Below are 17,284 nucleotides of genomic sequence, written 5' to 3'. Positions count from 1 at the left end.
GCTGGTCGTACTGGTGGCTCTTGTCCTCCACTTCAAACCAAGGTAACAAACGAAACCTTTAATTCTGATCTTCCTCCCCACAAGGGAACAGCAAACCTCAATAGAAATAATTTCCTGCCAGAAGTCACGTCCAAATACTGCGAGACTGAGGACTATAGGGCTGACTATGTACATGCGCAATAACAGGCTCACATTCTAGCCGTAGGTGCCCAGGCGTCCTCCACAATCCTAAATCCTCTGGTCGCACACTTCCGGGTTTTCTAGCTTCTCCTTAAATGGTGTTTCCTTCAGTCACATAGCAAGTCCAGGGCCTCTAGTTGGAGAGGATCTTTCTGTTCTTTGACATTGCTGGCTGTTAACTATTTGGAACCAGTGAAGTTTCGGGAGTACTGCCACTGCCATGAACATGTTGGTCCCAAGCGCACTCATGAAACAACCGTCCATTCAGTCTACAGCTGGTGCTGTCCTGGTTCGCAATGAGAAAGGTACTGTGCTGAGCCGTTTACCAATCGGATCTTGCTAGTCCTTCCCCAGCACACTCCAAACCTACTCCAGGCCGACCACCCCAACCCCGCAGACCCTTAAGATCTTCCCCTCTATTTCTTTGACTTTCCCCCCATCAAACTCGAACCCTATCACGTTGCCTAGGGGCACCCCTAACCGCTCCCTGGGGGGCAAGGCCGGCCTGAGCAAGGGGCCATGGTGTTCTGGTCTCTGGTCATTCTGGTCATTATGGTAGCTGGCTATATATATACAGTGGGGCCTTGACTTACTAGTTTAATTCGTTCAGTGACGGAGCTCGTAACTCAAATTTCTCGTATGTCAAATCTTAAAGTGAACAAGTGAGACACGTGATGCTGGGCTGATGTGGTGTTCACTGTGACATTCGCCAACTAGCGGTGGGGTATCTGAAGCTGGTTCGTAACCCGAATTTTAGCTCGCAACTCAAAGCAAAAAATCGGCCGAGAGATGGCTCGTATCTCACAAAACTCATTAGTCGGGACACTCGTAAGTCAAGGCCCCACTGTGTGTGTGTGTGTATAAATATATATATATATAACTTTTATTATATATATATGTATATATTTAAATATATTTTTTCTTTTCTTGTATTTTGTTTTTTACCTTTCTTCTTATACACTCATTCTTTTTCTACCTCCTCTATACTGAATCATGGCCACTTCCCCATTCATTCAATGTCTTGACCTTACCTTCTAGAAATAAGCTCTGCCTCTTCAGATTCACCTGGGTATTTGTTGTTTGGGTGTTTGTTGTTTGCATTTTTTGGATTAGTTGTTGTTTGTTGTTTGCATTCTTCTCTGGGTGTTTGTTGTTTGCATTTTTTTGGATTGGTTGTTGGTTTTTTGTAGAACTGTGTTGTTTAATTTCAAATATGTGGATGGTTTTTCTTAATGCTGTATCATCATTGATTTCTAATTTAATTCCCTTTAGGTTAGAGAACATATTCTGAAACCCCAGATTCTGAATTTATCTTTTTTTTATTTTATATTTTATTGATTTTTTTACAGAGAGGAAGGGAGAGAGATAGAGAGTTAGAAACATCAATGAGAAAGAAACGTCAATCAGCTGCCTCCTGCACACATCCTACTGGGGATGTGCCTGAAACCAAGGTACATGCCCTTGACCGGAATCAAACCTGGGACCTTTCAGTCCGCAGGCCGATGCTCTATCCACTGAGCCAAACCAGCTAGGGCTGAATTTATCTTTATAGGTTTCTGTTCTCCTCCAATACTCTTCACCATTATATCAGTTGGTTAGAGTCTTCAAGCGGAGTTTTAAAAATAATATTTTGTCTGTTCTTTCTTTTTACTGTGCTAAGTGGAAGAACTAATACAATTACCTAGTTCTTCATTACCAGATGTCACTGTAGTTGCTTTGACAAACATTCAGACAAAATCAATCACTTAGCATAAAAACTATGCCATAAGTGCTCTTGGTGGAATTTTTCTATATGGGATAGACTGGCTCACCTTTTGAAACATAAGTCAAATGAAGTTTGGGTCAAAGGTATTTTATCCTCCCAGAACAAGCTTCAGAATCAAACTTAGGCATTTTTAAATAGGGACTTCCAAGAAGAACTCAAAATTGTCATCCTCTCAACCAGTATGTTCTCAACCATTTTTCATTGCCTATTCTGTCTTTCACATTTATTAAGTGGTGATTTCTGAGGAAGGAGAGAGTTCATTTTTTTTTTGCTCTTCTTCTATTCCTTGATCCCTTGGTTTTATCAATCCAAGAGACTTATTTTGGACTGCCTCCCTCTTCAACAATACAATATTTTCTAGATTTCTACAGTACTCTAGCTAGTTTTACAGTTTTCCTTAGAACCCAGTGTCACTGTTAGGAGGAAAAGTTTATTCCCCACCCATGTCTAATTCTACATGTAGGGGCACATGTTGTGTTTTTGTTAATCCTTCACATGAATATATTTTTCCATCCATTTTTTTCTTTTTTTAGAGAGAGTGGGAGAGAGAGGGAAAGACAGAGAAAAACATCAATGTGAGAGAAACACATCGATTGGTTGCCTCCTGCACATGCCCTGACCAGGGCCTGGGCCATGAAGGAGCTTGCAACTGAGGGACATGCCCTTGACCGGAATCGAACCCAGGACCTTCGGTCCGCAGGCTGACGCTCTATCCACTGAGCCAAACCAGCTAAGTTGGGGCACCATGTTTTGTAACACTTCTGGCCTCACTCAGATTGGTAAATTAGAAAGGAGGAAAGACAAACTGGGATGCGCAGTTCAGTCTCTTCTTCCTTTTCTCTTGGAAACAGGTTGCCCTAAGGAAGCACACCCTCTGTTTCATTCCTCCCAGAGCAAAAATTCCTAATCCAGTATTTGTGGATGGATACATTTATCAAAAACTGAAGTTCACGATCAAAAATACAAAACGTCAAGTTCATCAATAATAAAGGAGCTATTTTGATGTTTATCTGCCTTATTCTCTTGTCTTATTTCTCAGTCCACTCAGAAACTAGAGTAAGGTAAGAGGGCACTACTTACTAGGTTCCCTTGAGCGCAGTCGATATGCAAGCCAATTGTCTTCCTGACATGATCAATCCACCCTTTATTTTAAAAGAAAACATTCTCATGTTCTCAAACGTTCCATAGAGAGCCTGTGGCTCTCCTGAGTGGTTCCACGGTGCAGAGGCACATGGAGATAATGCATCTATGGAAAAGCTTTTCTGTATCATGAATCAGATCAACATATTTTTGTCACCACTGATTGCTTGGACTATCAGTAGTTTCATATGATACTTGAATTAATTTTAACTAAAAGAGTCTTGTGATAGGAAAGATCAATAATGGGGAGGAAGTAGTGAAAATGTGCATAAGTGGAGAGCATCTCTAATGAGAGAAAAACAGTGATCTTGAGTCTCCAGGGTGCTGTGATAGACAGAACTGAGGCCAAATTCCAGTTCTGTGTCATGGAGCAGATTCTTGGCCCCAGTTTCCTCCCTTGTGAAAACAGACAAATGCGCCCATGTTAAAGCACTGTTAAACGAGCTAACATATTAGAAAGCCTAGAATGCAGTGAGTACTCAGTAATGGTTTTTTTCTTCCAAAAAACCAACTGGCCTAAATTTTCTTGATTATTTTAGCAAGTGTTGGGGGGAAATTCTCAATAATACGGAAAACCTGAGAAATAGGAAGACTGGCAAACAAACAAACAAAAAATGCTCACAAACAATAGACTTTAGAAAAGGAGTGATTTCGTCAAGCATCCCACATTTGTGCAACTTAATGCTTTGCCAAAGGGCTCCCCCAACGGTTATCTGATTTGAGCCTCACAATAGCTCTATGAAATTGATGGGGCAAATATTACTGGATATATTTGAACCATGAAGAACTAAAGTTAAAAACAAATCATGTATGATTGCTCATGGTACTTCAGTGTCCAATCTAGTACATTTCTCCGAAGGTACCCTCGACATGTTATGGTTACTCTGAAATAATGGCCATAATGATGCCACAAATGCATATATATGGCACTTACTGGTGTGCAAATCTCATGTTCATATTCTCGTTTAGTTCTCACAACAAGACTGTCTGGACATTGCACAAATGAAGATCCCAAAGCTTCATGGGGGCCAGCAGCCAGCCCAGTAGCACACAGCTAATGCAGAGGCTGAACCCAGGCCTTCTGACAAGTCCAGGGCTCCTCTGCGCATGGATTTTAATCCCACTCAGCTATCAGGGGCAACGGGGAGGTGGATTCACATCTGGAATGACAGCAGGGCATGTGTTCTTCAGTCCTGGAGGAGCACTGCCCACGAGTGGCCTTGGCCCTGTGGTCACAGCGGTTGGTACAGTCAGCGCTCTGCCCAGTCATTTAGTATAGTCTGCAGCAACACTGTGATTTATTGATGGCTTTTATTTTCCACTGGGATGGCATGAAAATAGTCAGATGAGTAACGAGCGTGTGGAGCACTCTGAGCCAGCTCTCACAGAAGGGGATTAACACTGGGATTCTGCCTGGAGCAGAACAGGACAATGGATGTCTCTGCAGAGGCTGGGCCTTTTCTCCTTTGGCAGCTAGTTGCTTCTCTCTACAGAAACCTGCTTAAGAGGTAATAGCGCTGCCCTGACTGATCTGGCTCAGTGGATAGAGCGTCGGCCTGTGGACTGGAGGGTCCCGGGTTCGATTCTGGCCAAGGGCATGTACCTTGGTTGCGGACACATCCCCAGTTGGGGGTATGCAGGAGGCAGCTGATCGATGTTTCTCTCTCATCGATGTTTCTAACTCTCTATCCCTCTCCCTTCCTCTCTGTAAAAAAATCAATAAAATATATTTAAAAAAAGAGGTAATAGCACTATCATTTCCCTGTTCCAGGAGTAGAGATAGATGAGCATTGATGGGTTCAGACGGAACAAAACAGAACCTCATCCTGGGAGATAAGAGCTGCATTTAACCCTGTGGGAGTTGGTGGAAGGCCTCCCCTCCAAGGTTTTCCAGTGTGTGGATCGCCACCCTACTGATCACAGGCCATGCCTCTTTCCTGGTGGTACAGGCATGCCGTTCTACTTTTCTGTTGCTGAATCACAAACTACCCCAAACGTAGGGCCTTCAAACAACAATCATTTTATTGCCCAATATTCTATGGGACAAAATTTGGGTGATTCAAGCGGGGAAAGCTCCATATTATGTTGACTCTGGTGGCCCAACTGGGACTATGGATCCAAGGTGGCTTCACTGGGGCCAGGGTGCTGGCTGTGGCTGGATGCCTCGGTTTTCCCCACACAGCCTTCCTGCAGTAGGACAGCCTGATGTGTTTACATGGCAGCTGGGTTCTGAGAGCAGAAGTGGAACTTCAAGTCCATATGGGCCTGGACTCAGAAGTCCTAGAAAGTCATTTCTACACATTCTCTGGGTGAAAGCAAGACAAGACATGAGGCCAGCTCAGATCCAAGGGGTGGAGAAATAGGCTGCACCCTGCATGTCACTGCAAAAGGGTGTGCACACAAGGATGCGATTCATTGGGGCCACTGGGAAACAGACTCTTGGTGGACTGTAGTGAGCAGGAAATTTATGAAGGAGAACAGACACCTGTGGAGAAGAAAAGAAGAAAGCATGGAGGGAGATGGTGAGCTGTGATTAGGTCCAAAGAGAGCCTGGGCCTAAGCCACAGAGGCGTTCAAGGTGAAATGCCCCTTTAGAGACATGCTGAGGTGGGCTAAGATGTCCAGGACTTCATCCACCTGCAGGGGCTGACCCTGAAGGCTACCTGCCCACAGCACTCCCTGCAGCTTGGAACAGGTCTCACTTATGGGGCATCTGGGTGGTTCTTGTGATGTCCACCCATGTTTTACATGGTTGCCTCCCCCAGGAATCTAGTTTCCTCCAGAACTTCCCACCAAGAAGACCAAGCAGGATGCCCGGACCCCTCTCCCTCCTGGTGTACCTCCTCAGCATTCCCTCCCCATCTGTCCAGCCTCTCCCTTCTTGCCCGACTAGTGCAGCTCTTACCTGGATGAGCAAGACAGCCTCCTGACCAAGTATCCTCCCTTCCATCCTTTCCCTCTGAAGACCAATGCGCCCTCAGCAGCCCACCTCTTTCTAAAACAGAAACCTGCTCCTGAGATTCCTGCTTAACACCCTTCCCTGACTCCCATCATTTCATCACCAAACCCCAGCCTCTTGACATGGCTTCCCAGGCCAAGCACAGCTTTGCCCCAGCACAGGCACAGCCGGGCTTTGGCCACTTACCCCGTCACTTTCCTGCCTGATCCTTGGGAGCTGTATGTGGCTCTCTTGCCTCAGGGCTGCTGCACAAGCTGTCCCATCAGCTTGTCACTCTGTCCTGTGTGTCCTTCTTTCCCTCTGTTTTCATTCCCCTCAGCTCACTCTTCAGCTAACCATGTACTCCTGGAGCCTTTCAGAGCCCCATAGCTCACCCCACATGTGTCAGGAGGCTCCCTTAAGTCCCCAGGACATCTCTGCTCCCCCCACCCCAGTGCTCTGCACACCAGTATAGGTGTCTGTCTGTCTCCCACCAGGCTGGACCCATGTCTGCTGCACCCAGTGAGCAGAGCAGCAGCATCACGCAGAGCCACGTGCTCAGGACATCAGAGTGGCTCAGTCATGTGTTCTCTGGGCTACATTGCTGAGATGACAGCTGGAAGGGCAGCAAGAGGAAGATGAAAGAGGGCTGCATCCTGAGGTCCTCAATGAGACAAGCCTCAAAGGGGGAGGGAGAGCAGCCCTGGGCCTGCCCAGCCATAGACTGGCATGTTGAGTGTCCTGCCTCAGGTGTGAGCTTGAGCACTGCCCAGGAGTGGCCCTGGCCCTTGTGGTCAGGACTGTGGGAGCCTGGAGTAACCCAGCAGGAAAGGACAGGCTATGGAAGGCACCACTTCCCTTACAAAATCCAGATTTCTCCTCCCTACTAGGCTCCTCCACATTGGCAGAGCCCTCAACGTTCCTGCCATTGGATAAAATGTATGGTCTATCTTCCTTCCACCCTAGAAAAATGCTGCCACCCACAGAGCAAGAGAATTTCCCATCATTTTAAAAATTCTTTATTCTTGAAAATATTACATATGTCTCCTTTCCCCTCCATTGACCTCTCCCCGCCTGTTCCTGCCCCTCAGCACATGCCCTCACACTCCTACTGTTGGTGTCCATTGGTTATGCTTATATGCATGCATACCAATTCTTTGGTTTATCTCTTACCACACCTTTCTTTCCTGCTTTCCCTCTGAGGTTGGAGAGTCTGTTCAATGCTTCTATATCTCTGGATCTATTTTTGTTCATCAGTTTATGTTGTTCATTATATTCCACAAATGAGTGAGATCATGTGATATTTCTTTTTCTCTGACTGGCTTATTTCATTCACTTAGCATAATGCTCTCCAGTTCCATCCATGCTGTTGCAAATGGTAAGAATTCCTTCTTTTTTTCAGCAACATAGTATTCCATTGTGTAGATGTCTCACAGTTTTTTAATCCACTCATCTGCTGATGGGCACTTAGGCTGTTTCCAAATCTTAGTTATTACAAATTGTGTTGCTATGAACATAGGGGTGCATATATTCTTTCTGAATGGTGTTTCTGGTTTCTTGGGATATAGTCCTAGAAGTGGGATGACTGGGTCAAATGGGAGTTCCATTTTTAATTTTTTGAGATAACTCCATACTGTTCTCCACAGTGGCTGCACCAGTCTGCATTCCCACCAGCAGTGCAAGAGGGTTCCTTTTTCTCCATATCCTCGCCAGCACTTGTCATTTGTTGATTATTGATGGTAGCCATTCTGACAGGTGTGAGATGGTACCTCATTGTCATTTTGATTTGCATCTCTTGGATGATTAGTGACTTTGAGCATGTTTTCAGATGTCTCTTGGCCTTCTGTATGTCTTCTTTCAAAAAGTGTCTATTTAGGTCCTTTGCCCATTTTTTGATTGGATTGTTTATCTTCCTTTTGTTAAGTTGTATGAGTTCTCTATAAATTTTGGAGATTAAACCCTTATTGGAGATAACATTTTCAAATATGTTCTCCTATGCAGTGGGCTCTCTTGTTATTTTGTTGATGGTTTCTTTTGCAGTGTAGAAGCGTTTTATTTTGATGTAGTCCCATTTGTTTATTTTCTCATTAGTTTCCATTGTCCCACCTATAGCAACGTCATACCCAATGGGCAAATACTAAAACCATTTCCCCTAAGAACAGGAACAAGACAGGGATGCTCACTTTCACCACTCCTGTTCGACATAGTACTGGAAGTGCTAGCCATAGCAATCAGACAAGAAGTAGAAATAAAAGGCATCCAAATTGGAAAAGAAGAAGTAAAACTGTCCTTATTTGCAGATGACATGATATTGTACATAGAAAACCCTAAAGACTCCATAAAAAAACCTGCTAGATTTAATAAATGAATTCAGCAATGTAGCAGGACACAAAATTAATACTCAGAAAACTATAGCACTTTTATATACCAACCAGAGGCCCGGTGCACAAAAATTTGTGCACTCGGGGGGGGGGGGTGGAGGGGGGGGTCCCTCAGCCCGGCCTGTGCCCTCTCACAGTCTGGGACCCCTCGGGAGATAACGACCTGCTGGCTTAGGCCTGCTCCCGGGTGGCATAGGGCAGGCACAATCCCTAGGTGCAGCCCCTGGTCGGGCTCAGAGCGGGGCCGATTGGGGAGTTGGGGCGCCACCCCCTGTCATGCACAGAGCAGGGTGGATCGGGAGGTTGCGATGCCACCCTCAGTCACGCTCATGGTAGGGCCGATTGGGGGGTTGGGGCACTGCCCCCTGTCACATTCAATGCAGGGTCGATGGGTAGGTTGTGACACCACCCCTTCACACACAGAGCAGGGCCCATCAGGGGGGTTGGGGCTCCGTACTTTGTCACGCACAGAACAGGGTCGATCAGGGGGTTGGGGAGCTCCCCCCTGTCACGCACAGAGCAGGGCCCATCAGGGGGTTGGGGAGCTCCCCCCTGTCACGCACAGAGCAGGGCCGATCAGGGGGTTGAGGAGCTCCCCCCATCACTCATAGAGTAGGGCTGATAGGGGATTGGGGTACCACCCCCTGACACACACAGACCAGGGAAGATCAGGGGGTTGGGGCGCCACACCCTGTCACACTCAGGGCAGGGCCAATGGGGAGGTTATGGCTCTACCCCGTCACACACAGAGCAGGGCCCATGGGGGGGGGTTGGGCCGCCACCCTCTATCACCCACAGAGCAGGGCCGATCAGGGGGTTGGGGTGCTGCCACTGTCACACTCAGGGCAGGGCCGATGGGGAGGTTATGGCTCTACCCCATCACACACAGAGCAGGGCCTGTGGGGGGGGGAGGGGGGTTGGGGTGCCACACCCTGTCACACACAGAGCAGGGCCAATCAGGGGGTTGGGGCGCCGCACCCTGTCACACACAGAGCCACAGGGCGATCAGAGGGTTGGGGAGCTCCCCCCTATCAGGCACAGAGCAGGGCTGATCAGGGGGTTGGGGCGCCTTCCCCTGTCATGAACAGAGCAGGGCAGATAGGGAGGTTGTGGCCCTGCCCCCTGTCACACACAGAGCCGCAGGGCGATCAAGGGGTTTGGGCGCTGCCCCGTCACGCTGATCCCGGTGCCGGAGTCCTCGTGGCTTCGCTGATCCCGGTGCTGGGAGGCATATTACCCTTTTACTATATAGGATAGAGGCCTGGTGCACGGGTGGGGGCTGGCTGGTTTTCCTTGAAGGTTGTCCTGGATCAGGGTGGGGGGTCCCGCTTGGGTGCCTGGCCAGCCTGGGTGAGGGGCTGATGGCTGTTTGCAGCTGGTCACACACCCTTCAGGGTGGGGGTCTCCACTGGGGTGCCTGGCCAGTCTGGGTGAGGGGCTGAGGGCTGTTTTCAGGCTGGTGTGTGACTGAAGCCCCCAACCGCTCCTTTTTTTCTTTTTGTTTTTTTTATATTCTGGGCCAGCTTTAGCTCTGAGGCTTGGCTCCAGCTCTGAGGCCTCTGCTGCTGAAAGCAAGTATCTGGTTTGTTTGAGCTCTATAATCGAAATACTGTTTCAACTCCAGCTCTGAGATCCCGGCTGGCTGAAAGCAGGTTTCTGGGGTTTTGTTTAGCTTCTATATTTGTAACAATGTTTCAAACTGCAAGTTCAGAGGCCGGCAGCATCAGGCGGGGAACGTTGGCTTCCTCCGTCACTGAAGCAAGCAAGCCTCATGTTCGCTTCAAGCGGCCTGGCTACCGGCCGCCATCTTGGTTGGCAGTTAATTTGCATATCGCCCTGATTAGCCAATGGGAAGGGTATTAGAGGTATGGCTAATTACCATGTTTCTCTTTTATTAGCTAGGATAATGAACTCACAGAAAGAGAAAACTGGACAGGTAGTTCTCAGGAGGGAACCCAAAGGCATTCCAGGTGAATGAAATAGAAACATCAAATGGAAAACTTTGTCTTTATGTTGGCATGCTTGCAACTTTTAATAAACTGCAAATGTTTTCTATGAAATAAAAAGTCTGGTAAGGCAGAGGATTCCCTAAACATAGAAAAGTGGTTCCTATGCTGGGTGGTCAAGAAAGGAATACAGCCCTGGCTGATGTTGCTCAGCAGTTAGAGTGTTGATTCATGCATCAACGGGTCAAGGGCATGTACCGGGGTTGCAGGCTTGATCCTTGGCCCCCGTCAGGGCATATGTAGGAGGCAACCAATTGATCCATGTCTCTCTCTCACATCACTATTTCTCTCTCTCTTTCCCCTCCTCCCCTCCCTTCTATTCTCACTCTCCAAAAAGTTGAGTATTAACAACAACAAAAAGATAATAGTTGACTATATAATACATTTTTTAAAAAAAAGTTTCATCAGAAATATAGCAGGAGGAATCTGTGAAAAGCTGGAATTGTGAAGACAGGGTGAGCATAATTCAGGCAGAAATGATGCCTCCACTTGTTGTAAATTATTTTCTTTCCCCTTAAAATATGATTTTCTCTTAAGTTTATTATTCTTCCTAAGAGTCTCTGCTGATTAATACATTGAGGGTTAAACATGCTTTTTTACAATGAAAATTCATTTGTAAAAGTTAACATTATAATTTACAACTGGTGTAAATTAATTTGGTCAACTGGTTTTTAACTCCTGCCTCAGAAAGCTACATCATTTTCTGTCTTGGAATGGAGGTGAGGGCAATGAGGGAAAACAGAAGCACAGGGCAGGCCCAGATGGGGGTAGGGGTGCAAGAATGGGGGAAATGGTAAGAGCATAGGAGGTCTGAAGGGTCACAGAAACTGAATGCATAAAGAGAGAAAGGAAGGGAGAAACTGCCAGAGACAGACATCTACTTTAAAAATTTGTTTGAAACATCTGAAGACCAAGAGTAAGGCAAGAGGGAAAAAAAAGAATTCTTCCTTATGGACCCAAAGGACCCAAAATGTACACACTATTACTCTGGTTCAGTGATCTCAGAGGCTACAAATTAGTCCTAAATATAAAGGTTATTTAAAAAGTGTTCCTTTCTTACCATCAAGGCCGACAGCACTTGGGAAGATGCACGTGTCCTGGAGGGAGTGCACACTTGTGTGAGGAGTGTCTCCACTGATGTGCTGTAGCCACATGGGGGTGTGGGGACTGGCCGGCCTCAGAACCAGGAATAACTGCGCTCTTCCTAGCAGATGCTGTGCCTCACATGAGTGATGTTCTCTTCCTTGCATTGACTGCCAGCAAGTTGATTCAAATTGAGGTCGGCTACCAAAAACTAAACAGGATATTTTGGTGTTCATGGCATGCTTTCTGCATCCCAAGCTGCTGCCTGTTTTTCCTCACCTTTTGGTATTTACCTCCTCCTTCTCCTCTCCCATATTAAGAAAAACCTGCAAGCCCCCTTAAAATCCATTCTGCAACAATGTAGGGCAAAAACACTAAATATACATATTGACATTTGCTTGGGAACCTAGAATATAAATTCAAGGCACCAGCTCCTTATTCTCATTAGATATCAGATCACAATGAAATCTTCCTCAAATTCTGTTGTCCTGGAACTGCTCTTTACTTAGAGAACATAGAGGCCGAACTTGCCCAAAAGGGTCTGGAAGGAGAGCAAGAGCTTATTAAGAAATTCTTCCTGATGTTCATAACCACACAGCAAGCTGTGCAGATGGCAGCACGAAGTCAGAGAAAAGCCCTCCTTCCAGTTATCCCAATTGCTGTGATGTATTTGGGCTTTGCTGACGTTAAGAGGCTATGTACCTTATAATAACAAGATTGGCTGTGGCACAGCAAAAATATTGACAATGAATAGTATTTGAATAATCACAGATTGCAAATCCTCTTAAACGCTTTCAACTCTAACAGATATATTTAGACTTAGACTAACAGAAGCTGGGAGAATTTCTTAAAGGGTCAATTGGTGTGAAAGAACAGAGATGGTTTTAACAGAGCTATATTGCTTAGGGATTAAGGCCAACTGGAACAATTCACTTTAAAAAGATTAAAAAAAACCTCCAAGCCAGGAAATAGTTCCCCTTTATTTGATTGAGGCAGATGCACTTCAAACTTGAGGGCTGTGCTTGCAGTCCTGGAAGGTTCCCCCTCTTCATTTCCACAAAGCTTATAATTGTCCATTGTCCATATATGGCAACTTGAAGCTCCTGTGAGACAATGTTTTTAGCGACAACAATGAGAAGAAAATTTAAGTAGCAGTCATTTTTATTTTGACTCAACAGATTTCAGCAAGAATACTCTGAATGTGAATTGGCTTCATTTTTAAATCCTGAAGAGGATTTCTGAGGTGGCCCATAAGGTGCCACTTCAGTTTGAGGCAATTTTAAAAAGCCTATAATAGCAAGAAAAAAAATCAGTTTGTTTGGACATTGTAGGGAAAAAAGTTACAAATTATATTAATTCCATTCCTTCCCACATGCTCCCTGAGTGTATTCGCTTTTATACTCCTACATGAAACTCATCCTGTTTTTGGAAGTGGGAATGGGACAGGAGGTATCTACACTAATAAAAGACAAACATGCAAATTGAAACATACCTTTGCTACGCCTTAAGCCATGCCCACCAGCCAATCAGAGCGACTATTTGCAAATAAACCCAACCAAGATGGCGGCCGGCAGCCACGGAGCTGGAGCAAGCAGGAGGCTTGATTGTCCCAATGATGAAGGAAGCCGAGCTTCCTGCCAGCCGTGGCTGGCTCTGAGCTCCACTCAAAGCAACAAAGTTTCAATTATAGACGATAAATAAACCCCAGATACCTGCTTTCAGCCAGCTGTGGCCACGGAGCTGGAGCAAGCAGGAGGCTTGGGTTGCCCCTGGTGATGGAGGAAGCCAAGCTTCCCTCCAGCCCCCCCTGGCCGGCTCTGAGCTCCTCTCAAGGCTACAAAGTTTCAATTATAGAAGGTAAATAAATCCCAGAGTAAAAGAAGAAAAAGAAAAAATGGAGAGGCTGGGAGCTTCTGTCGCCAGGGGGGCTTGGCCAGCCTGAAAACAGCCCTCAGCCCCTCACACAGACTGGCCAGGCACCCCAGTGGGGACCCCCCCAACCCTAAAGGGGATGTTGCAAGCCTGAAAACAGCCATTAGCCTCTCACCCAGGCTGGCCAAACCTCCATGGGGTGAGGGTCCCCATTGTGGGGGGCTTGACCAGCCTGCAAACAGCCATCAGCCCCTCACCCAGGCTGGCCAGACACCCCAGCAGGACCCCCACCCTGATCCGGGACACCCTTCAGGGCAAACCAGCCGGCCCCCTCCCGTGCACCAGGCCTCTATCCTATATAATAAAAGGGTAATATGCAAATTGATCCTAACCACAGAACGACTGGGAATGACTGGTCACTGTGACACACACTGACCACCATGGGCCAGACGCTCAATGCAGGAGCTGCCCCTGGTGGTCAGTGAGCTCCCACAGGGGGAGCTCTGCTCAGCCACAAACCAGGCTGACGGCTGCCAGCACAGTGGTGGTGATGGGAGCCTCTCCCGCCTCCTCAGCAGTGCTAAGGATGTCTGACTGCAGCTTAGGCCTGCTCCCCACTGGCAAGTGGACATCCCCCGAGGGCTCCTGGGCTGCTAGAGGGATGTCTGACTGCCAGCTTAGGCCCTCTAAGCCAGCAGGTGGTCATCCCCGAGGGGTCCCAGACTGTGAGAGGGCACAGGCCAGGCTGAGGGACCCCCCCCGGAGTGCACAAATTTTTGTGCACTGGGCCTCTAGTCTACACTAATAAAAGAGAAACATGGTAATTGGCGTACGACCGCTACCCTTCCCATGGGCTAATCAGGGAAATATGCAAATTAACTGTCAGCCAAGATGGCGGCCGGCAGCCAGGCAGCTTGAAACGAACATGAGGCTTGCTTGCTTACGTGATGGAGGACTCCAACGTTCCCGCAGGCCGCTGCAGGCCTCTGAGCCTGCAGTTTCAAACATTGTAATAAATACAGACGCTAAACAAAACTCCGGAAACCAGCTTTCAGCTGGCTGGGATCTCAGAGCTGGAGTTGATACAGAGTTTCGAGAACCAAAACAAAACAGATACCTGCTTTCAGGAGCGGAGGCCTAAGAGCTGGAGCCTCAGAGCTAAAGCTGGCCCAGAATAAAAAAAAGAAAAGAAAAAAAGGAGCAGTTGGGAGCTTCAGTCCCAGCCTGAAAACAGCCCTCAGCCCCTCACCCAGACTGGCCAGGCACCCCAGTGGGGACCCCCACCCTGAAGGGTGTGTGACCAGCTGCAAACAGCCATCATCCCCTCGTCCAGGATGGCCAGGCACCCCAGTGGGGACCCCCACCCTGAAGGGTGTGTGACCAGCTGCAAACAGCCATCATCCCCTCATCCAGGATGGCCAGGCACCCCAGTGGGGACCCCAACCCTGAAGGGTGTGTGACCAGCTGCAAACAGCCATCATCCCCTCACCCAGGCTGGCCAGGCACCCCAGTGTGGACCCCTACCCTGAAGGGTGTGTGACCAGCTGCAAACAGCCATCATCCCCTCACCCAGGCTGGCCAGGCACCCCAGTGTGGACCCCTACCCTGAAGGGTGTGTGACCAACTGCAAACAGCCATCATCCCCTCACCCAGGCTGGCCAGGCACCCCAGTGGGGCCCCCACCCTGGTCCAGGACACCCTTCAGGGCAAACCAGCTGGCCCCCACCCATGCACCAGGCCTCTATCCTATATAGTAAAAGGGTAATATGCCTCCCAGCACTGGGATCAGTGGAGCCACGAGGCCTCCCGGCACCGGGATCAGCGTGACAGGGGGCATCGCCCAAACCCAGATTGCCCTGTGGTTCTGTGTGTGACAGGGGGCGGGGCCACAACCTCCCTATCCGTCCTGCTCTGTTCGTGACAGGGGAAGGCACCCCAACCCCCTGGTCGGCCCTGCTCTGTGGGTGATAGAGGGCGGCGCCCCAACCCCTCCCCCCACAGGCCCTGCTCTGTGTGTGATGGGGTAGAGCCATAACCTCCCCATCGGCCTTGCCCTGAGTGTGACAGTGGCAGCGCCCCAACCCCCTGATCGGCCCTGCTCTGTGGGTGATAGAGGGCGGCGCCCCAACCCCCTGATCCGCCCTGCTCTGTGTGTGACAGGGGGCGGTGCCCCAACTCCCCTATCGGCCCTACTCTGTGAGTGACGGGGGGAGCTCCTCAACCCCCTGATGGGCCCTGCTCTGTGCATGACGGGGGGGGGGAGCTCCCCAACCCCCTGATCAGCCCTGCTCTCTGCGTGACAGGGGGCAGCGCCCCAACCCCCTGATTGGCTCTGCACTGTGCGTGACTGGGGGTGGCGCCACAACCTCTCCATCAACTCTGCCTTAAGTGTGACAGGGGATGGTGCCCCAACCCCCCAATCAGCCCTACCCTGAGCGTGACTGAGGGTGGCATCGCAACCTCCCAATCCCCCTGCTCTCTGCATGACAGGGGGCAGCGCCCCAGCTCCCTAAACGGCCCTTCTCTGAGCCCGACCTGGGGCTGCACCTAGGGATTGGGCCTGCCCTCTGCCACCCAGGAGCAGGCCTAAGCCAGCAGGTCGTTATCTCCCAAGGGGTTCCAGACTGCGAGAGGGCACTGGCTGGGACTCCCCCCTCCCCCCGAGTGCACAAATTTTTGTGCACTGGGCCTCTAGTCCTATATAATAAAAGGGTAATATGCAAATTGACCCTAACAGTGAAACTACAGGGAACGAATGGTCGCTATGACACGATTGACCACCAGGGGCAGACGCACAATGCAGGAGCTGTCCTCTGGTAGTCAGTGCGCTCCCACAGGGGGCGCTCCGCTCAGCCACAAGCCGGGATGATGGCTGCGAATGCGGCAGCTGTGGCAGAAACATCTCCTGCCTCCTCAGCAGCACTAATGATGTCTGACTGTGGCTTAAGCTGTTAGTTGGACATCTCTCTAGGGCTCCCAGGCTGCCAGAGGGATGTCAGACTGCCAGCTTAGGCCTGGAGCAGGCCTAGGCCAACAGGGGGACCTCCCTCGAGGGGTCCTGGACTGCAAGAGGGCACAGGCCGGGCTGAGGGACCTCCTGAGTGTACGAATTTTCATGCACTGGGCCTCTAGTGGGTAAATAATAAGGAAAGTTATTGCTTGTCATGTTTTAACTACAACTATGAAAAGTGTGTTACTAGCGCTTATTAAACAGAATGGCACAGATGTTCTCCCCACCAGTGAGTGGTTGTCCTCAGTGTGGAATTTTAGTCCGTCCTTGATCATTTGGGTATCACTAGAGAAAAGCAGACACTTATTAGAAGTAACGCCTCCTCCTTAGGTACCCTCCTCCATGGTCTTTATGGATCACTGGAGAAGGCATTTTCAAACTCAAATTCTTTACAAGGTAGAGTGATCTGGGAACTATTAGAAATGTGGTTTCTTGAAATGAAATATCAACAGAGGGTTCCAGGTTACATGGATTCCCTGCAGGTACCACTTTTAAAGCGGCCTTCACCATATTCTGCTAGCTTGTAAGAAAGCAACTTAATGATGCATAAAACTAATTATTATAAAATAAGGCTGAACCTATATGGTAGCTGTTCACAATGTGGAAAATGACACTTTTTCATGGCCTATTTTCTTTTAAAATGCATGCCCTTTTCCCACCCTTAATGCATCCTATATATATAAAATAAATACTCCTTGCAGCAGGACCCAGGCTCGGAGGCCTTAAAACCCAATAAAAGAGTCCTGTAGTTTAATGGTCCTTAAATGCTCAACATCTTTTTTACTTAATGTGAAATCCATCTGATCTAATAGCTGTGACTGAATTATAGATATGTAATTTTTTTCTATTAAATGTTAATCTTCTGACTTGGCAGAGTAATAGAAGCTCTAAATTATTAAGAAGGCAATA

The sequence above is a fragment of the Myotis daubentonii genome, chromosome 1 (assembly GCF_963259705.1).
Source record: "Myotis daubentonii chromosome 1, mMyoDau2.1, whole genome shotgun sequence".
Taxonomy (NCBI): Eukaryota; Metazoa; Chordata; class Mammalia; order Chiroptera; family Vespertilionidae; genus Myotis; species Myotis daubentonii.
This window is presented reverse-complemented; position numbering follows the sequence as displayed.